Raw genomic sequence first — 20,584 nt, 5'->3', positions numbered from 1 at the left:
CCAGTCTGACCTTCAACAAAGTTCATCCGAGTTCGAGCCCTGAGGCTTATGTGGGTGATATATTCAGGATCATCTGAATTGCTTAGAGATTATGGAATTCAACTGGGTTACTGCGTCTCTGCTGTGGTCTTCCTCTTGGGGCCCAACTCCTTTACTTACTCCTTTACATTGTCTGTCTGTATTCCTTTTGCTGAAATACCTTGGGAATCTGAATGGCTACTTTAGGCACTATCTCCCAGATGGAACCTTTGTATCAGCTACTATTAAACCTTGAAAAGCATTATATATAGCACATTTTCTGTAAATTCAATGAATAAATAGTTTATGTAAAATGACCACATGGAAAGGCCTATTTCTTATTACATTTTGAATTATATACTCGACAAATAAAAGGTACTTACATTTGATTATTTTTCTCCTTTTATTTAGAACCTTTGTGCAAATTTTCAATTTACGCCTCGTTTTCATATAGCTCTGTGTATGTATGCGAGTCAACCGGAAGTCCATTCATTCCTATGGGAACCTCTGTGATCTCCAATGTGTTTGCGAAATTCCTCCTCCATTTTTTAAGGTCCAGAATTTGCCTTCAAGTGTGGTTGAAAAAATTAACATTTGCAGCGGATTTCGGAGAGTCCGTATGCACTGTGTGCCAGGAAGTTAATGGCATTGAAAAAACGAATTAGCTAACAGGCTATTTCCTTCAATTCAGTTGCTTGACTAGTGATCGAAGTTAAATAAAAGTGAGAGTTCATTAAACATATTTTGAAGAAAGAATTTGCATAATCAGGCAACCTTTTGCTTCGACATAAACACTGTGCTTTAACCAATAATCTTAAGGACATACAGATCATCTTTTACTCACTTTGATATGAAAACTTCATCCTCCCTCCCATTCTACCACTGTGATTTTCCCTCCATTATATTGCCGCGCTCATTTGACATATAGAGGCTGCTCACCCGTTGCCATCATTCCATGATGACACCGACATGAGTGATGAGTTACGTTTTGATCCATCTCCTTTTCCTTGCGTTGAACACTAGAGGGGAAATATTGCGTATAATTATACTGAATTATAGACACCAAACAAAACTGTGGGGAAACGAGGCATAACCCTTTCGTCGCGTACGGTCAACACCGTGTTAATTTGCCGTTTAGTGTGTATGCTATAACCGGTGCGATTATAAAACACTAGACTAGAAAAATTCTAGCTGATTTTAGCTTTGAGGACACCAGTGATTGAACATCTAAAAATACAGCAAATGCTTTACTGAAAACTCTGAGAAGCTTAATAACACTAATGAAAACATGAACCATGTAATGTAACATACTTCATAGCATAAAAACTAAGATACGTGTGAAAGGGTTAAGCATGTAACAAATATAAAATATAATTATAATATAAAATAATTAATGTTTAAAATATGAAAAGGTTAGTATAGTTCTGTCACATTCACTCTCCTCCATGTTTTGTTTGTGTTGCCTTCATGCAAATTTCCTGCCTGCATCCATGCCATGTGGAAGAATGCAAAGCATGTCATCCAAATGACGAAAAATATTGCCGTAAAGTGTGTGATTTGCGAAACAACAAAATAAACGATATTAGAGCATAATATGAAACGATAGGCGTCTTTTTCTATCGTCACACCATATATATCGTCATATCGCACAGCCCCTAGTAGGAGTGTTACAGTGGCTCCAAGTTGGTCAGTGAGACTCATTAATGGCAGAGTGTTACAATGGCTCCATACTACTTAATGGGTGTTACAATGGCACAGAGAACTACAGTAGCTCCACATTGGTTGATGAGAGACATAGTGGCAGAGTGCTACAGTAGCTACATACTGGTTAATGAGTCATAATGATGGTCATGGCATGCTCTTGGTATGCCCTTGAGAACAATGGCATAGACAGCAGTCTAAGCACACTGCATTCTTGGTAATGCTCACGTACTGGAAGCAGGCCTCAGGACAAGCACTTTCTTTCCTTAAAAGGTAGAGCTGTGGGGTCAGTTTGTCTCCCAAAGGTATGCTACAGTTTTTCAGTGCAGTGAAACATGCTTTAAGTGCTATGGAAATTTGGCTACATTTTTGTAAGTGTAAGTGAGCTGAAATCATAGAATTAGAAGTTCTTTCTGGTAAGCAGGCATTCCACTGGTTTATTAGATATTTCCCTTCATATCGCTGATGTTGTTGAAAGAATGTTTAATTTCAGTGCTTGATAAAGGTAAAGTACTGTGCTTGACTCCACAGTGGCATTTAGTAAGGAAACGGAAACACCAGTATCACCCTGTAGCCTCTCCTAGTGGCTGATGTTAAGTGGGGGGGTGCTAATTTAGGAGACCTCTTGGGGGCGTTTTGCTCCTAGTGGCGGTGTTGGTGGATGGGTTAGAGCAGTTTTAGAATAATTTGGCTATAGAGTTACAGTATGGTAACCCACTGTAAAGATCCCATGCCATGTATTTCAGTAAGGAGCTCTCAGTATTCTGAGTCTCAGTCTGGCCACCTCATCATTCCCCATTTCAGTTAGCTAAATATCTCCCTCAGGGGTTAAGGCACCAAAACCCATTCACAGTTGCCTTTACCTGTGTGTGATTGGGCAGAGTCTGTTGCTTTAAGGCTGTGCTTACCTGTAGTAGTACCTTTAGCTGTGTGTCATCAGGTTCGCTGTGGAGACTCAGAGGAGGATGTGGCAGAGCTGCCGAAGAGGCGGAATTCCAGGGGGTGGAGGAGATGCAGAAGGCCTTTGCCCATGTCACAGAGCTCATCCCCTGGTACATGCTCTCCATCCGCCCCCACGTCCACCAGTTCCTCCTGCAAGGGAACACTGTCATCCACTACGATCAGGACTCGCGTCTATCAGCCCGTTGCCTCCTGAGACTGCAGCCCGACAACTGCTTCCTGACCTGGACCAGACTCCCAAGCAGCAGCTCCTCTTGCAGCAAGGTAAAGGACTTCGCTGAGCTCCCCCACTGCAGACCCCAAGCCGTTGGCCAGGCAGTGCTACATGGCTTGACAGACGGCTTCCTGGACCTGTCTATTGCAAAGGCGGTGTTGATGGGCCATCCCAGAGTGGACATCCGCTTGGTCTGCCTGCAGAACAAGTTGTGCAGTATGAACCCGGAGGAAAGCTTGATCACACTGCTTTTGGGGTTCCACACCACTGATAACAAGCTCTTACACCTGGTGGCCCCCAAACACACCTCCCACATGCTGTACGACGGGCTGCAGGAGCTGCTGAGTGCTGTCAGGAAGATGAAGAGCTTTCCTGACCAGAGGCTGCAGTGGTTGAGAAAACAATATGTCAGCCAAAATCAAGAGTCTCCTCACAGATTTACACATGAGTGTGGTGTCATCTGCAGGAGGACGGCAGGTACGAGGGGCCCACCCTGGCTCAGGCCATAGTGTTCTTTGGGGGCAGGCACTGGAACATAGCTACCCAGACCACGGAGAAAGCCAGCATGCAGAAAAACAGTCCTCTGGCACTACCAAGAAGAGGAGGAAGATGATGATGAGAGTGAGTCACTTGTGTGTGTCATGGTGATAGGCTCTCATGCGCTAGTCCTATAATGATTGGTTCTCGTGCGCTGTTTTCATAGTGATTGCTTCTGGTGCACCGTTCTCATGGTGATTGGCTCTTGTGTACTAGTCCCATGGTGACTGGCTCTCACTCTGAGAATCCAGATGTCACTGTGGCTGTTCTGCATGGCTGATGCAGGGTGACAGTGGGGAGGCCACCGATGATGAAATGGTTTTCCGGAAGACGAGGAGCGGCAGGCATGGATTGGACCCTTCAGGAGCAGGAGTAAGACATCGTAGGTCCGGGTGTTAATAAGCCTTAACAAGCCAGCAGATGTAAACAAATGATTGCTACCTGAAAGGCCTGGTTTTCAGAAAACCAGATGCACTATATGGACAAAAGTATTTGGCCACACCTGTTTTTCAAGGTTTGGGCTAGGCCCCTTATCTCCAGTGAAGGGCAATCTTAATGCTTCAGCATACCAAGACATTTTGGACAATGTTATGCTTCCAACTTTGTGGCAACAGTTTGGGGAAGGCCCTTTTCTATTCCAACACGACTGTGCCCCAGTGCACAGAGCAAGGACTATAAAGACATGGTTTGTTGAGTTCAGTGTGGAAGAACTTGACTGGCCCGCACAGAGCCCTGACCTCAACCCCATCAAGCACCTTTGGGATGAACTGGAACGGAGATTGCAAGTCAGGCCTTCTCGTCCAACATCAGTGCCTGACCTCATAAATGCTCTACAGAATGAATGGGCACAAATTCGACAAGAAACACACCAAAATCTTGTGGAAAGCCTTCCAAGAAGAGTGGAAGCTGTTATAGCTGCAAAAGGGGGACCAGCTCCATATTAAAGTATATATATTTGAATACAATGTCATTACAGTCCCTGTTGGTGTAATGGTCAGGCGTCTGAATACTTCTGTCCATGTAGTTTAGGTTGTTGACAGAAGCATATGCCCTTTTGTTGGACTGTGCCATGTCAGACCACTCCTTGAAGAATGGGTCCTGGGAGGGTGCAGTAAACAAAGGGCTCCTATGACCTCTTTGACTGTCAAACCTCCTGAGTCATCTTTCAGACAGTTCTGGACCCTTTCCAGATCTTTTGGAACAAACCTATTAAACCAGCTAGTACTCGACAACATCTTTGCTATCCTGACACACACACACACGCACACACACACAAAATTATCTATATGCAGCTATCTGTGTGCGGTTATCCTGTCAATCACACACTGATGCTTCTCCATAGGTGACAGCGGTTCCTTTGGCTTCCCTGGGTTCTTCACCCTGTCTGTCAGCAAAGCGCCACCTCCCAACATCTCTAGTATGAGTCCCCCTGGCCCTGCCCAAACATGCTCTGCCCCCATCCTCACCTCCACTACCAAGAGCCATGCTGAGTAAGTTACCATGCCTTAATACTCCCACATGTAACATATATACACACTTGGGTAAGTTATCACACCAGAGTACTCTGGACTCTGGAGCATAAATTCTCAGACAGAGAGAGGAGCACAGCTACAATCTGCTACTGTCGCTGTATTAATGCTTTTCTCATAAACACTTGGTATGGTTCAATTATAGCATTGCACTGTAATGCAGTGGGCAGTGTAATGCCAGTGACACCGGTTCCTCTCTGTGTGTTAGTGACATCAGCTCCTCTGTGCACTAGAAACCGTGAAATCAGCTCCTCTCTGTGTGTTAGAGACAACTGACATCAGTGTTTTGTGATCTGGTTTGGTCCCTTTTGCCAGCAGCTGTGACTGGCAGAGTCGGGATAAGGGCAACCTCACCAGCTTTCAGAACCTCATGACTTCTGACAGCACCCTGACCTTTACTCAGTTCACTGAGCTTTTCAAATCATTCAGGTAATTTGCTGAATATTTCTATGTCTACTGTCTGCTGTGGTTTTGCTACTTTGATTTGCTTTCGGAAAGCATGTTTTTTACTGTGTTTGAAAAGTGCATTTTCCCCTTCTTCGCCTTCGCTGCAGCATAACCAATCATACATTCAGCTGACCCCACCACATGCTATACACTCACACAGGAGCATTGAAGCACAACAAATACAATCCCATGATACGTTCTCAATCACTCACTCAGTCACTCACTCACTCACTAATTCATTCCACTCTGTCACTCACTCACTAATCCATTCCACTCATTCACTCACTCACACACTAATGTGGCTCCCTTGTAAGCAAGCAACAATAGCAACATTTTACCACTTGAGAGCAAAAGCTGTTGATTAGTGAAAAGACCAGCAAAGCACCTGTTGAAGAGTACCTGTGCAATTTTTTAAAGGACTGATTCTCAGCTTAATTAGGTAATTAGACATGTGCAGGATGCAATAACCTTGATAATTCATCTTTTCTCATGGTTGTTTATGTACAAAAATTTAGAGCAGTGATGATGTTGTTTCATCAGAAATAATACATGACAGGGTTCAACACTAAGGTTTTTTTTTTAAAACTGTAAGAGGGTCAGAAAAATCGACTTACCCAAACTAAACTAAACTAAACTAAACTTACCCTCATTTGGCATGTTTTAACTGTAATATAAAACAGGTGAAAGAACTTGACTGTTTGCCTTTGCTGCGTTGCCTAACTTTCATCCAGATTTGACATTGTGTTATGATAATTCCTTTGTGCACTGAAAATTCTTTTACAAATATTTACATTGCAGGAAGACACACTGATCAGCAAGTAGAACCTTTAAGTTTAAAAATGTGTGAATTTGTCATTGAATTTAAAAGTGCCTGTTGTTTTGTCTTGGATCTAAGGAGGACCTAAAGGACATTTTCAGCGCCTTTGCTGTGCCCTGCAGTCAGTGGTCCCAGGAGTCAGTCCCGCTCTTCACCAGCCTCAGGATCGATGACAAAAGCACTGAACTGCAACCAGAGCTTGGTGTGTTCCTGCCTCCCTCAGTCTCTCTTATACTCAGAAACAAAGTCTCCATCAGCCTAAGATAGGTGCGGTCCTGCCTCCCTCAGTCTTATGTTCAGAAACTACTTCTACCTCAACGTGCCAAGCTAGCAATCCCTTACATACACCTCAGGTTAAGGTGATGTTAGAGCTCACCTGAGCAGTAGGCACAGTGATATCACTGCTTGTTGGCTGTGGCATTGGAAAATGTTGGCTCAGGCAGCAGCATGGTTTCATTCGCAGACCTTTTGACACGCAACGGCTCAGACCTGGGTCTCTCCATCCATACCCAGCAGCAGATGTCGGACAGCCAAAAGCAGATCTCAGATGCCATTGCAGCGGCCAGCATTGTGACCAACAGCACAGATATGGAGAGCTCCTCTCTGGGGGTCCTGGGCATGGCCATCCAGCAGCTCAATAACTTCTTGGTGAACTGCCAGAGAGAGCACCATGCCTATGACCACACCCTCAGAATCATCCAGGTGAGCAGAAAAGTGAGAGTAGAGATGTAACGCATATGTCCAATAAGGCTGTTGTATCGATATTTACAGTATGTGTGTGTGTGTGTGTGTGTGTGTGTGTGTTTATGTGTAACATTTGTTTTTATTTGTTGTGTGTGTTTCAGAAATCTAAGCCTTGTGTGAGCATGTGACGGATGGGGTGGATGTCATTTGAGGGTTTTGCCAGGTGAGTATGAGATATGTAATGCCCCTCACTATCATTAATAACACATATATATATAAGGAATACATTCTGTGCAATACTTGCATTAAACAGCATAGGGAAATGTCACTGTACAGCTGAGTATGAGATCTCCAACACATAACATTATGAACTAATGTTAATAACTAATGCAGACTATACAATATATGCATTCCCACAGTATTGCATTAAATCATATCATATCGCAGTACTGTACATGATGGTATAGAGTTAGTCATTGATCACATGTAAGTAAGATTAAAGGCTCCAGCTATCAAAATATTAATTTATTATTTATTTATTAGCTCCTTTAACCCTTGAAAAACTGATTTCCCCTTGCTGAATCAGGCTATACCTCTGAATGGAGGGCAGTGTCAAGCATTATTAACAGCAAATCCTACTGGCTTGACACTTCCTCCTCTCCAGGTTTCTGATGGACAAGGACAACTTTGCATCTAAAATAGAGCAGTCCCAGGTGGACCTGGACACTCTCCAGTATCCACTGTCTAACTACTACACTCAGTCATCACACAACACCTACCTGACAGGCCATAAGCTGAAGGGGGAGTCATCTGTGGAGCTCTACACTCAGGTGAGATCAAATTTTCAGCCCTGGGTTGAGGATTGGGGTAGGTTGGCACCAGGTTGAGTTTTGGGATGGGGTTGGCTCTCAGCTGAGATTTAGAGAACAGTTGGCTCTTGGTTGAGTTTTAGGGTGTGGTTCGCGCTGGGTTTGGTTTTAGGTTGCAATCGGCTCAGGGATGAGATTCAGAGTGCAGTTGGCTCCGGGTTGAGGTTTAGGGTGAGATTAGCTCTGGGATGAGATTCAGAGGGCAGTCGGCTCTGGGTTGAGGTTCAAGAGTACAGTTGGCTGCGAGTTGAAATTCAGAGTGCAGCTGGCTCTGGGTTGAGATTCACAGTGCACTTGGCTTTGGTTTGAGGTTCAGAGTGAGGTTGACTCTGGGCTGAGATTCAGAGTGTGCTTGTCTTGACAGGTGCTGCTTCAGGGCTGTAGGAGTGTGGAGCTGTAGGGATGGACAGGACAGCATGCCCGTTATTTACCATGGCCACACCCTCACCACCAGGATCTCCTTCAAGGTGACTTTCTCTGCTGGAGACGGGACCTCATTCCATCGCACACTGTCATCTACTGCCAGTGCCTTACTCTCAGTCCACTTGGGCTGGTGCGTAATGCTTTAATATTCCAACATTTATCTCCCTGCCCCTTGTCTCAGGAGGTGGTGCTGGCGGTGAACCGTGCTGCTTTCGTGACATCGGACATGCCTATTATTATTTCCATTGAAAATCACTGCTCCTTGCTCCAGCAATGCAAAATGGTAGAAATTTTTAAGGTACTTCCTCCGGCACAGATTTCAAGATTGTCAAGATCTTTATGCATCAAAATTGAAGGACAATGGATTTGATCATTGCCAAGTAATGTTATTGTCATTAGCAACGTCTTGATATTGGTCTTAAATCTATTTACACCGATGTCCAGATTTTGACAGACATGTTTTTCCCTTTCATCTTTAAAGACAGTTTTCGGGGACAAGCTGGTGACAAGGTTCCTGTTTGAGAGTGATTTCTGTGATGACCCATGGCTCTCTTCCCCACTGCAATTGAGAGGAAAGATCCTCCTTAAGAACAAGAAGCTGTAAGCACACCAGACCCCTGTGGACATACTCAAACAGAAGGCAAAGCTATACCCATATGAGCCTGCTCTCCATATTGGATAACTTTACTTATCATGAGTGCATCAAAGATGCAGAACACAGCCTGTGTGCTTAACAAGATTCAGCTCTTTTAAGTATTGGCATGCACTAGTCAAGCCTGAGGTCATAATTTCACATGGTTTAGCACCGTGTGTCTGTGCTCATGCTGTCCCTACGTGTCGGACCGTTCCTTTCACCTGATGCCTCCCCCTCTCCTTACGGCCAGGAAGGTAAATCTACTCCTGTGATGGCCACTTCGACTGCCTGCTGCTGGCTGCTCCCACTACCTGCTGCTGGTTGTTCCCATTACCTGCTGCAGGCTGCTCCCATTACCTGCTGCTGATTGTTCCCATTACCTGCTGCAGGCTGCTCCCATTACCTGCTGCTGGCTGCTGGCTGCTGGCTGCTGGCTGCTGGCCGCTGGCCATTCCCATTGCCCATTGCCCACTGCTGACCACTCCTACTGCTTGCTGCTGGGCACTCCCATTTCCTATTGCTTGCTGCTACTCCCACCACCTGCTGCCTCTCACTCACACTGCCTGCTGCTCATAGGCCAGCCTATGCACAGAGTGCTTTGCATGACTTCATTTGTAGTGCCGTTATCAGCACAGTCATGTTTATCAGTTAAATAAACAGCTGGTTTATATGGAATTGGCAATGGCACCATATTTGAAGGAACCTTGATGTTGTAGCTCATGTAAATGCAGCATCATCGAGTTTGCTTCACCCCGACAAAGTGTAGTTTGGTAATATAATGTTACGGGTGAAAAGACACAAAAGGGACTACAGTACAAACACTCCACCACCACTCCACTACCGCTGTTTGTTTGTAAATTGTTTGACCTTTGACCTACTTAATTGCAGCAGCTCATCAAAAAAAAAAAAAAAACAAATCAATCCTGATCAGCTTCCATAAAAATGATAGTTAAACATTTAACTATCTTAACTTTAAAATTGTAAGAATAAGCCACCTGCTTGATATTCCCCCTGCACTCTGGGCATTACCCCCCACCAAATATTTGCCCTGCTCTCTGGCAGTAAGTATGCTGCATATGTTTAATTCAGGGAATACTGAACATATCCCCCGCTAATATATAGGTCTTTATAATATATCATGTCTACACTACATTACTGGTCAATTTCCAGACATCTGGTTTATCATCGTGTGAATTGGGCAAATGTACCATTTCACAACAGTATTCACGTTGAACAGATTGTGGGTAAATGCTTTTGATACTGTTGTCCTCTCCTTTCTTACATCCACATAGATATTTGATAAGGCGCTGGGGGAAGAGTTTTATCTCCCTCAGAACAAGAAGGAGAGCCAACAAATAGCACAGGGACTCTCTGATCTGATAATATATTGCCAAGCTGTCAAGTTCAAAGGTCTGTACAGCCTTCCTAATTTGATCATTATTGATTTCACATGTGAAGTGTGCAATAGATTATGGGGTTCCATGTGCAGCATGCAGTAGATTGTGTGTTTGCATGTGCAGAGTGCAGTAGTAGTGCTTGCATGTGCAGTAGTAGTGTTTGCATGTACAGAGTGCAGTAGTGTTTGCATGTGCAGATTGCAGAAGTAGTGTTTGCATGTGCAGAGTGCAGTAGTAGTGTTTGCATGGGCAGAGTGCAGTAGTAATGTTTGCATGTGCAGTGTCCACTACATTGTATGTTTGCATAGGTAGAGTGAAGTAGATTGTGTGCTTGTATATGTAATATGCAAGAGAAGATGAGTGTCTCAGTTTTTGTTAGACTCATTCATGATACAAATTTCTCTTTCTCTATCATCCATGATAAATAACACAAGTACAGTATGGATTTGTGAAATGTATTTTGTCAGCAGTGTCCTGTGGACCTTAGCTGTGCTTGGGAGTATTATTTGTGAACCTCATGTTTTGTATCTATCATACTGCATTCACATTTAAATTGAATTTACACATCTCAAAGTGGCAAAGATGTCCAGCCATAAACTCTCTGGTTCCACCTCCTAATAAATCCACCTGTCACTGCATTTGCAAAGATCGAACATGTTCTGAAGGGGAATTTCTGTGTACAGTTCATCTTATCCAATTCTCTTTGCTTGTCCATTTCAATTGTCATTGCTGTTTCATTTCTTTTATCATAATCAATTACATTCCTTGAGTTGCCAGCGAGCAAACATTAATGTAACGTTACAATACAAAAAAATGCGATACAACTATGGAGCCCAGCTATCAGTTATTGCTAGCTATGTAGCACAAGCAGCTTGACATTGATAGATGAGTTCACAGGTTGTTTAGCTACAATCTTTATTTTAAACGAACCTGGTAGTGGAATTGTACTGCAAACAGAAATCTCCGTTTGGAATTCTCTTTGACCTGACGATAAAATACGAGATCGAGAGCCCTCCCCTCATCACCACTTGGCTCACCATTTGATCCTGAGCAGGAAAATAGGACAGTGTTGTATTATCTGTTGCCAGTATCACTGCTGGCAGCCACCTAGTGGCAGACGAAAACTGCTTTCAAAGCATCGTTCTAAAACATGTCTTGTGCTTCACAATATAAAACTCCACTGAGGAATGGAAAAAGGGTAGAGACAGAAAGGATAACCTGAACATATAATCAAGTCAGAATGTACAGGTATTGCAATACTGCAAGTATTCCCTGCAGTAAGTATGCTGGACTGTGATAGCAGGGTAAGTATTCCATGCAGTAAGTATGTGATAGCAGTATGAGTATTCTATGCAGTAAGTATGCAGAGGAAAAGACAAAAAGGGCAGAAAGACCATATTTGGGAACAGTCCAGGTAAATGCAGCTCATGGGAGCCAATGGCCCATGGCAAAAGGTAGAGTCATGTCAGCATTGCACATTCACATTATGGGCATTACACCACACACCCTCACAATAATTACATCAGGATTTCATCATACACTGTTATAAGCACTATACCAGCATTACACCATACATTGCAAGAAGCATTACACCACACACTGTTTCATGCATTACATTAGAGTTACACCACACCTATTACATGCATTCCACTGGAAGAATACCCACAGAGTCTCAAAATATATATCGGAGACACAGTCTGCTTACATCAATTACATTCACTCTCAGAGGCCTTCATAGATTAGAGTAAGTTTGGCTTTACATTAATAGCCTCATAGACTATAGTTTAGACATAGTTTAGCCTTAATCTCATAGACTAGATTTGTCTGACCATAGACTCCAACTACCAGTATCACGGACTCATTGACTAGAGTTATTTTGGCTTTGGATTGTGTACTTAGTTTGTACTCGGAGATTAGAGCTTATGATTTTCTGTTATTGTTCTCATTTCACATAAACTAAATGCATCTTCTGAACACACAGTGAGTGGCTTTACTGAGAAACAGATGATAAATGGATGTTTTGTGAATTACCCTGTACACAATAAGTTGATTTGCTGAGAAATGGTGTAAGGTGGTACGTAGAGGTTTTGTGAATTACTGCACATACAAGTGAGGGCCTTGGTTGAGATGCAGTGTAAGACCTGTGTCCCTGCCTGGCAGGTGCATCAGAGACGGTGCTCTTGAGTTGGGAGGAGTCGGCTCCAGCCCTTGTCAGCTCTACCACCTCCCTCAGTGCCATTATTGGAACGCCCAAGTGCTACCACATCTCCTCTGTCAATGAGAACGCAGCCAAGCACTTGTGCCGCTGCTACTCCCAGAAACTGATCCAGCACACTGCACACCAGCTCCTGCGCACCTACCCTGCGGCCATGTGCATTGATTCCACCAACGCCAACCCCCTCACCTTCTGGCTCCATGGCATCCAGCTGGCTGCGCTAAATTAGCAGACCAACGGTGAGTACCGCCCTCCTCCTGTCCTGCCTCTCAGGGATCAGCAGGAGCAGGATGCACAACAGGCAGGGCAAAAGTGTCACTGTTAAGTTGCTCTCATCATCACAATCTCTAAGAGCAGACAGAAGCAACTGTGGTGCAGTTGTAAGGAAGGAGAACAGGGTTTTAACTGGGCTGATGTTTTCACTTTTTCAGAAATGCATAAAACTTAGCTATACATGTTGCCCATTCCTTCCTATGTGCCAGGGCCAATACAGAATTCCCAAATGATAGGGATTGTTGGTGGTCATACATCAGAGATGCAGTGGATTTGGAGTGAATGAAAGTTTATTCAGCTGTGGAGCAATGTGCAGAGAAAGCATGTTTTATTGTTTTGGAGTTAGAGGACAGCATCTCTCTCAGGCCTGCCCCTACAGCTGAATGCAGCCAAGCTTGATATCTCTCCCTCAGACTTGCATTTGCAGTTGAAAGTAGCCATGTTTGATATTTCTCTATCAGACCTGCCCCTACAGCTGAATGCGGCAATGTTTGAGGCTAATGGTGGTTGTGGGTACGTGCTGAAGCCCCCAGTGCTATGGGACCGAAACTGCCCCCAGAACCAGCACTTCAGCCCCCTAGAGCAGGATGTGGAGAGAATGGGTCCCACCCACTTCTGCCTTACTGTGAGTGGCCCTTGACCTCTCTCTGTCCTGGGAATGCCGTTATCATAGACATCTCAAAATAAGACAGGAAGCTTACTGAGGGAGTGACAAAGGTAATTCTACTCTGGACAGAAAGATGTTACCACTGCTATACAGAATCATTTTTACTTCCTTTGTCTTTGGCACACATCTTTCACTAAATATAATCCAGTAAGATAGTGTAATGGAAGGATGTTGGTTGATTTCAGATCATCTCGGGTCAGAATGTGTGTCCTGGGTGTGGCACTGGCAGCCCCTGTGTGGAGGTTGATGTTCTGGGCATGCCGGCAGACACCTGTCACTTCCGCCCCAAACCCATCCACCGCAACACCCTCAACCCAATGTGAGGCGAGCAGTTCTTCTTCCGGGTGTATCTGGAGGACATGGCATTCCTTCGCATTGCGGTAGTAGAGAACAACAGCTCACAGATCACTGCCCAAAGGATCATTCCCCTCATTGCACTAAAAGCAGGTGGGCATCACAGTCAGAGCAGATTCAAGGAGTGGCCTGGGAGACTAACCGCACATGATATTGTTCTAAATAGACTGGTGTTCAGAAGATGATCTGAGCCAGGCCTCTAGGTTCACACTCTAGGTGTGTGCACCATTGAACCAGTGAAGTACATTCTGAAATTTGTTTTGTCTATGAAATTAGTTCCAAAACATTTTTGTGAGCGTCATATTGAATACTGGTCTAGACAAGACGTCCATATGAGTCAGCTGTATCCTGAGTGACAGGCTTGGATGACTGCCAGACATGTTGAACATTTTTTTCTCAGCATCAGAAGTCATCTACTGTAAGGGCTCAGGCAAGGGCTCAGTCGCAGACCAAGAGAGCTTCAGGTTCCAGGCGGGTTTATTAATGACGGCAGGCAAGTTGCGAAACAAAAGCAGGCAGGGTCGAAAACCGGAAGGCAGTCCGTGGACAAAAGCAGGGTCGGTAACAGAAGCAGGCAGGGTCAGGAACCGGGCAGGCAAACGATCAGGCAACGGGACAAATCGGCAGGCAGAAAATGAAGACGAAGGGCAGGCAGAGTCAAACACGGAGAAATCAGACATCCAAAAAACTGCGGGAACGAAACAGGTATGACAACACTGAGACGAACTGGCAAACAAGACAGGAACAAGCAGGGTAGAAATAGGGCTGGGCTGATGAGGAGATGGGATGCAGGTGAGCAGGCAGGCAGGTGAAGGTAATGGGGCAATCAGGTGGGCGGGGACCAGGCGGGGAGCGGGGCGGGGCTGGAACACAAGGAAAAACAAAAAGCACATGGACAGGGAAAAACAAAAACACCACAGCTAGGGGGGCGGAGCCCTGACATCTACTCTCTCTTAATAACTTCTTGACTTATGATACATGCAACTGTGAAATAATTAGATTCACTGTAGAGTCCCTGAAACTCTAAAACCATGAAGGCTCTATAGCCGCATTAGTGGCAGGGTCATTTTTTCATTTTTGTTGCTTCAGCAGTCAGGGATATATATATATATATATATATATATATATATATATATATACAGTATATATATTCAATTCAGTTTAATTCATTTTTATTTGTATAGCGCTTTTTACAACACAAGTTGTCACAAAGCAGCTTTACATTGTTCCCAGGCCTGAGATCCCAAGCCTAAGGCAACAGTGGCAAGGAAAAACTCCCTATCGGGAAGAAACCTTGAGCAGAACCCGGCTCAGAGGGGGAGCCCATCAGCCCATCTGCTTCTATATATATATATATATATATATATATATATATATATATTTGTGCTAAATTGTACAATTAACCTTCACTAGACAATTGCTGTATTAAACTTAACATGGTGTCTGTTCTGTTTGTAGTTCATATTTATTCTGCTTTCATCAGTGACAGTCCCATCTGCACCATGTCATTGCCTTTGATGGAGTCAATTCTGTGATGTTAAAAGTCTATGTGCTGCAAAGTTGCATTGTGAAGGGAGGTCACTGGTTCTGTTTTACTGAGCTCTTTCTCTCCTTGTAGTCCATGGAAACCCAGTCTTGTACAGAAATTTAGTTGATACTTTCTCTGCTCAGTTGTTGAGTACAGAGGACCGGCGGGCTGCGGTTAAGCACACAGTGATCGTGCATGGAGTCCCAGGGACAGAGCCCTTTTACTGTGGTGTGTGTGACAGAGAAGACCACAGCCACACAACTCTTGACCATGGTACGGTCACACCAGAATGCACTGCCAAGGAAACAGTAGAAAGCACAGAACTGTAGATACACCCTAATACTCCTCTGCTCCCACTCCTACCCTAAAACAGAGAGCTGTTTCCCACTCCGATCCTAATGGAGAGAGCTACTTTCCACTCCTTTCCTGATACAGAGAGCTGTTTCCCACTCCAATCCTAACAGAGAGAGCTACTTCCCACTCCTGACAGTGGCTCAGGAGATAGAGCAGTCGACTAGGGATTGGAAGGTCCCTGGTTCGAATCTGGCTTATCCTGGCAGAGTGTTGAAGTGTCCTTGAGCAAGACACTGAACCCCCAACAGCTCCCAGTGGCCAGTTGGTAAGCCTGTATAGCAGCCTCTGCCACTGGTAGGTAGATGTGAGGCATATAACTGTAAAGTGCTTTGAGTACTCAAATGAGTAGAAAAGCGCTATATAAATGCAGTCCATTTAATACAGAAAGCTGTTTCCCACTCCTCTGGTAATGTTTTGACCCTTATTATCAACCACAGTTTCTCTCTTCCCTTATGGAGAGCAGTGAGCATGCTTGTGTGAGTGGGCTTCTGCTGCTACTGGTGGTGCTATTATGATTATTCCTGCTCTTCATCTTGTCTGCAGCTGCTCTCCCCTTCCAAGGCCTCCACCTCTGACTACTTCCTTCTGGAGGAGAGGGTGTCCATGTGCAGAGAAAGGAGTGGTGCGAGGAGGTCCAGTCTCCAGCGTGTGCTTGGCCCAGAGGAGGAGGTTCTCCAGGTTTTGAGTGGCTGGGTCCCAGACCAGGGGTACATTGGAAGACTCTGCCTGAGAACGAGAGAAGAAGTACATCCACACCTCCACACTATGCATTGGCAGAGGTTCTCATAACTCCAGTATCTGCTGAACAGTCCGTCTGAACAAAGACAGGGTACACTATGCATGTTATGTATTTCTGGGATAACAGAATGCAGGGCTTTGAGTTTTCATTCCTTGGGGGCGACAGTGGCTCAGGAGGTAGAGCAGTCGACTGGGGATTGGAAGGTCCCTGGTTTGAATCTGGCTCATCCTGGCAGAGTGTCGAAGTGTCCTTGAGCAAGACACTGAACCCCCAACAGCTCCCAGTGGCCAGTTGGTAAGCCTGTATAGCAGCCTCTGCCACTGGTAGGTAGATGTGAGGCATATAACTGTAAAGTGCTTTGAGTACTCAAATGAGTAGAAAAGCGCTATATAAATGCAGTCCATTTACCATTTAATTTTCCCAGGGAAGGTCTCCAGATGCCCTTTTATAGGAGTGTGAATTTTGACAGAGCCTGAATAAGCAGCACTCAGGGATAAAGGAAGTGGAGGAGGAGAGCAGTCAAGCGGAGGCGGACACCTTCTTCGTCCATGTGCACGAGGTATCCCCAGAACAGCAGCACACCGTCATCAAGGCCCTACACTACAGCACCGCCCAGGAGGTCATTCAGCAGGTGAGAAAGCTGCACTGTCCCACAGGTGAGAGAGTCGCACTGTCCCACAGGTAAAAAAGCCACACTGTCCTGCAGGTGAGAAAGCAGCACTCTCCGGCAGATAAGAAAGCCATACTGTCCTGCAAGTGAGAAAGCCGCACTGTCCCACAGATGAGAAAGCAGCATTGTCCCACAGGTGAGAGAGCCATACTGTCCCACAAGTAGCCTCACTGTCCCACAGGCGAGAGAGCCATACTGTCCTGCAGGTAGCCTGACTGTCCCACAGGTGAGAGAGCCACACTTCCACAAAAACAAAAATACTTCCAATTGCCACGATCCTCATCATTCATGCAGAATACATTACTGAGAAGCTGGGCGTATGTAATTTCATGGAATACTGCAATGAGGTGCAAGTATACCTCAGTTAATGAAGCCTCTATGAACAAAGCTCCTCATAGCACACATAGCATAGCACGTTAATGTTTTTAACAATTAAAAATATTTGTAAAAAAAAAAAGTAAGTGTAAAAAAAAGTAAGTAAAAAAAAAAGTGGACAAGGCAGGACGTTATTTGATTATTCAAGGGAAAATTCTCAGGGAACAATTAATTTTGGTAAATATTTATGCCCCAAATACAGATGAGCCAAAATTTTTCCAAGACCTATTTCTTATTATTGCTTCTTTACCTGGTGTTTGCATTATGGCGGGCGACTTCAACTGCACTTTAGATCCACGGAAAGACAAAAGTTCAGAAACAGATCGATCACATTCAGGAAGCAGGAGTGTCATTCACCATTTCATGAAAGAAATGAATTTGATTGATGTGTGGAGGGAAGATAATCCCAATGATAAAAAATATTCATGCTTTTCTAGTACACATCAGTCATATTCCCGCATAGACTTTTTTCTGGTTTCAGCAATACTAAAATGTAAAATAAAGAAGGTTTCCTATGATGCCATACTCCTGTCAGATCACGCCCCAAACTCTTTAGTCTACTATGATCCCAAATTGACTGGTGATACTCCTAGATGGAGATTTAAAACAAAATGGTTGGCGGATACAGGCTTTGTTACCTTTCTTGATGAACAGATTAAATTCTATTTTGAAACAAATACAACAGAGACCTCAGGAAGTACCAGATGGGAAGCGTTTAAGGCATATATTAGGGGACAAATAATTAATATCACTAGCTCCAAAGCCAAAGAAACTTATAGGAATACAAAATCATTAGAGACAAAAATAAAGAAATTAGAAGAAGAGTACTACCAATCAGGCTCTCAAGTTACTCACCAAGAACTACTTCTACTAAGAGCGAAATATAATGAAATATCTTCAACAAAAGCTTTATCAGGTCTACTACGACTTAAACAAACATTCTATGACCAAGGTGAAAAACCCGGTAGGGTGCTGGCATGGCGCATCAAACAAATGCAGAATGAAAGACTTATAACTTCATTTCAAAACGGTAATAATGAGACTATTGTGGACCCAATTGAAATAAATGAAACCTTCAAGAATTTTTTTGAAAAGCTTTATACTTCAGAAATAGGTCTAAACACATCTGAATTAAGTAATTTCCTGGACCACATTCATATTCCCAGGATATCGGAAGCAATTAAAGAAGAACTAGAGAAAGATATAACTTTAATGGAATTATCTGTTGCCATTGACAGTATCAAAGGAGGGAAAACCCCTGGGCCAGATGGGATACCCATTGAAGTTTATAAAATGTTTAAACATAAAGTTATGCCACCACTATTAGAAATGTTCATGGAATCTTTTCGTAATGGAATCCTTCCAACATCCTTAAGAGGAGCTTTAATTACTTTATTGCCAAAACCTGGCAAACCAAATAATAACTGTGAAAATTTTAGGCCAATAAGTCTTTTAAATGTGGATTTAAAAATTCTGAGTAAGATAATAGCCAAGAGACTTGAGAAAATTATTCCAAATATTATTGACAAAGACCAAAATGGCTTTGTACAAGGTAGGCAAGGCTTCCATAATGTTAGGAGAATCCTAAATATACTGATAGAGGAAAAGGGCACAACAGATACAGCATTACTGTCATTAGACGCGGAAAAAGCATTTGACAGAGTGGAATGGCCTTATTTGTTTGAGATCCTTACACGTTTCGGTTTTGGAGAAAACTTTAATAAGTGGATAAAACTACTTTATACAGAACCATATGCTGAAATCATGACTAATCGTAATATATCCAAATCTTTTAAAATACAAAGAGGATGTAGGCAAGGAGATCCCTTATCCCCTTTGCTGTTTATTATGGCTATAGAACCACTGGCAATAGCTGTAAGAACGCACCAAAACATAACAGGCATAATAGTTGGGCAACAGGATCATCGCCTAGCTCTATTTGCGGATGATATAATAATTTTTCTGAAAAAGATGGAAATATCCATTCCTGAATTATTAGAACTCATCAATATATTTGGAAAAATCTCAGGATATAAATTAAACAAATCAAAATCATCAATTATGTTCCTAAATCAATTAGAAAGTAAAAACCCTCCTAAAATAGCCACTCAATTTAAAATTGTGGATTGCTTCACATACCTGGGTATCCAAATTGTACCACAACTTAAACATATTATAGCATGTAATTATGAACCATTAATGGATGAAATTTCAAAATCACTAGATAGATGGACACATATACCAATATCACTAATAGGTAAAATAAATGTCCTTAAAATGAATATACTGCCTAAACTATTATATCTATTTCAAAATCTCCCACTTCCTCCTCCAAGTAACCTGTTCACTCAACTAAAAAGATTGTTTATCAGATTTTTGTGGAATAATAGACGTCCCCGGACACGACTGTCACTACTGTACCTACCCTTTGACAGAGGGGGCCTTAAATGTCCCAACCCACTCTGGTACTATTGGGCAGCACAATTGAGAACATTGCTGTTCTATTTCACGGAAAGAGATGCCCCTCTCTGGAAAGAAATGGAGGAACTCCAGCTAAGTCTGCCCCTCCCTACATACCTGTACTCAGCAAGCACTAAAATCCTTAAAAAGAATACAAAAAATCCTATTGTGAAAAACATGATTGTAGTGTGGCATCAAGTTAAAAAATATCTCAGAGAAACGCCCTCTCTCTCTGTCTTCAGCCCAATATGGAGGAATGACTTCTTCCCACCAGGAAAAGCAGACGGGGGATTTAAATCTTGGGTTATGAAGGGGCTGGAGAAAATAGGAGATCTGTACAATGCGCAAAAGGTGTTGATGACATTCGAAGAAATAGTTGATAAATTTAATATACCCCGTAATCATTTTTTCAAATATCTGCAGTTGAGAAATTTCATTAGAACCCAACAAAATCAAATATTAGACATTCCTGAAATGTCTGTTATAGAGAAACTAATGAACACGAATTGTTTAGGAAGAGGTTTGATTTCCAAAATGTATAAATGCCTGGTGAATGGATGTACAGAAACGTCTGTAGAACGACTGGGGGCATGGAGAGAGGATCTACAAGAGGACATCTCAGTGGTAGAGTGGGAAGAGGCATGTACTAAAGCACAATCAAGAACTACTAACACCAGCCTGAAATTACTGCAATATAATTGGTTGATGCGATCGTATGT

The 20,584-nt window shown here is 43.4% G+C and overlaps 1 pseudogene; it reads left to right on the top strand.

Moving 5' to 3' along the window:
* LOC118789753 overlaps positions 1–20,584 on the top strand; it is a 53,947-nt pseudogene that overhangs the window by 29,522 nt on the left and 3,841 nt on the right.

Source organism: Megalops cyprinoides, chromosome 15, assembly GCF_013368585.1.
Source record: "Megalops cyprinoides isolate fMegCyp1 chromosome 15, fMegCyp1.pri, whole genome shotgun sequence".
NCBI lineage: Eukaryota > Metazoa > Chordata > Actinopteri > Elopiformes > Megalopidae > Megalops > Megalops cyprinoides.
Note: the sequence above shows the minus strand (reverse complement) of the source record. Positions and strands in the feature narration are given on the sequence as shown.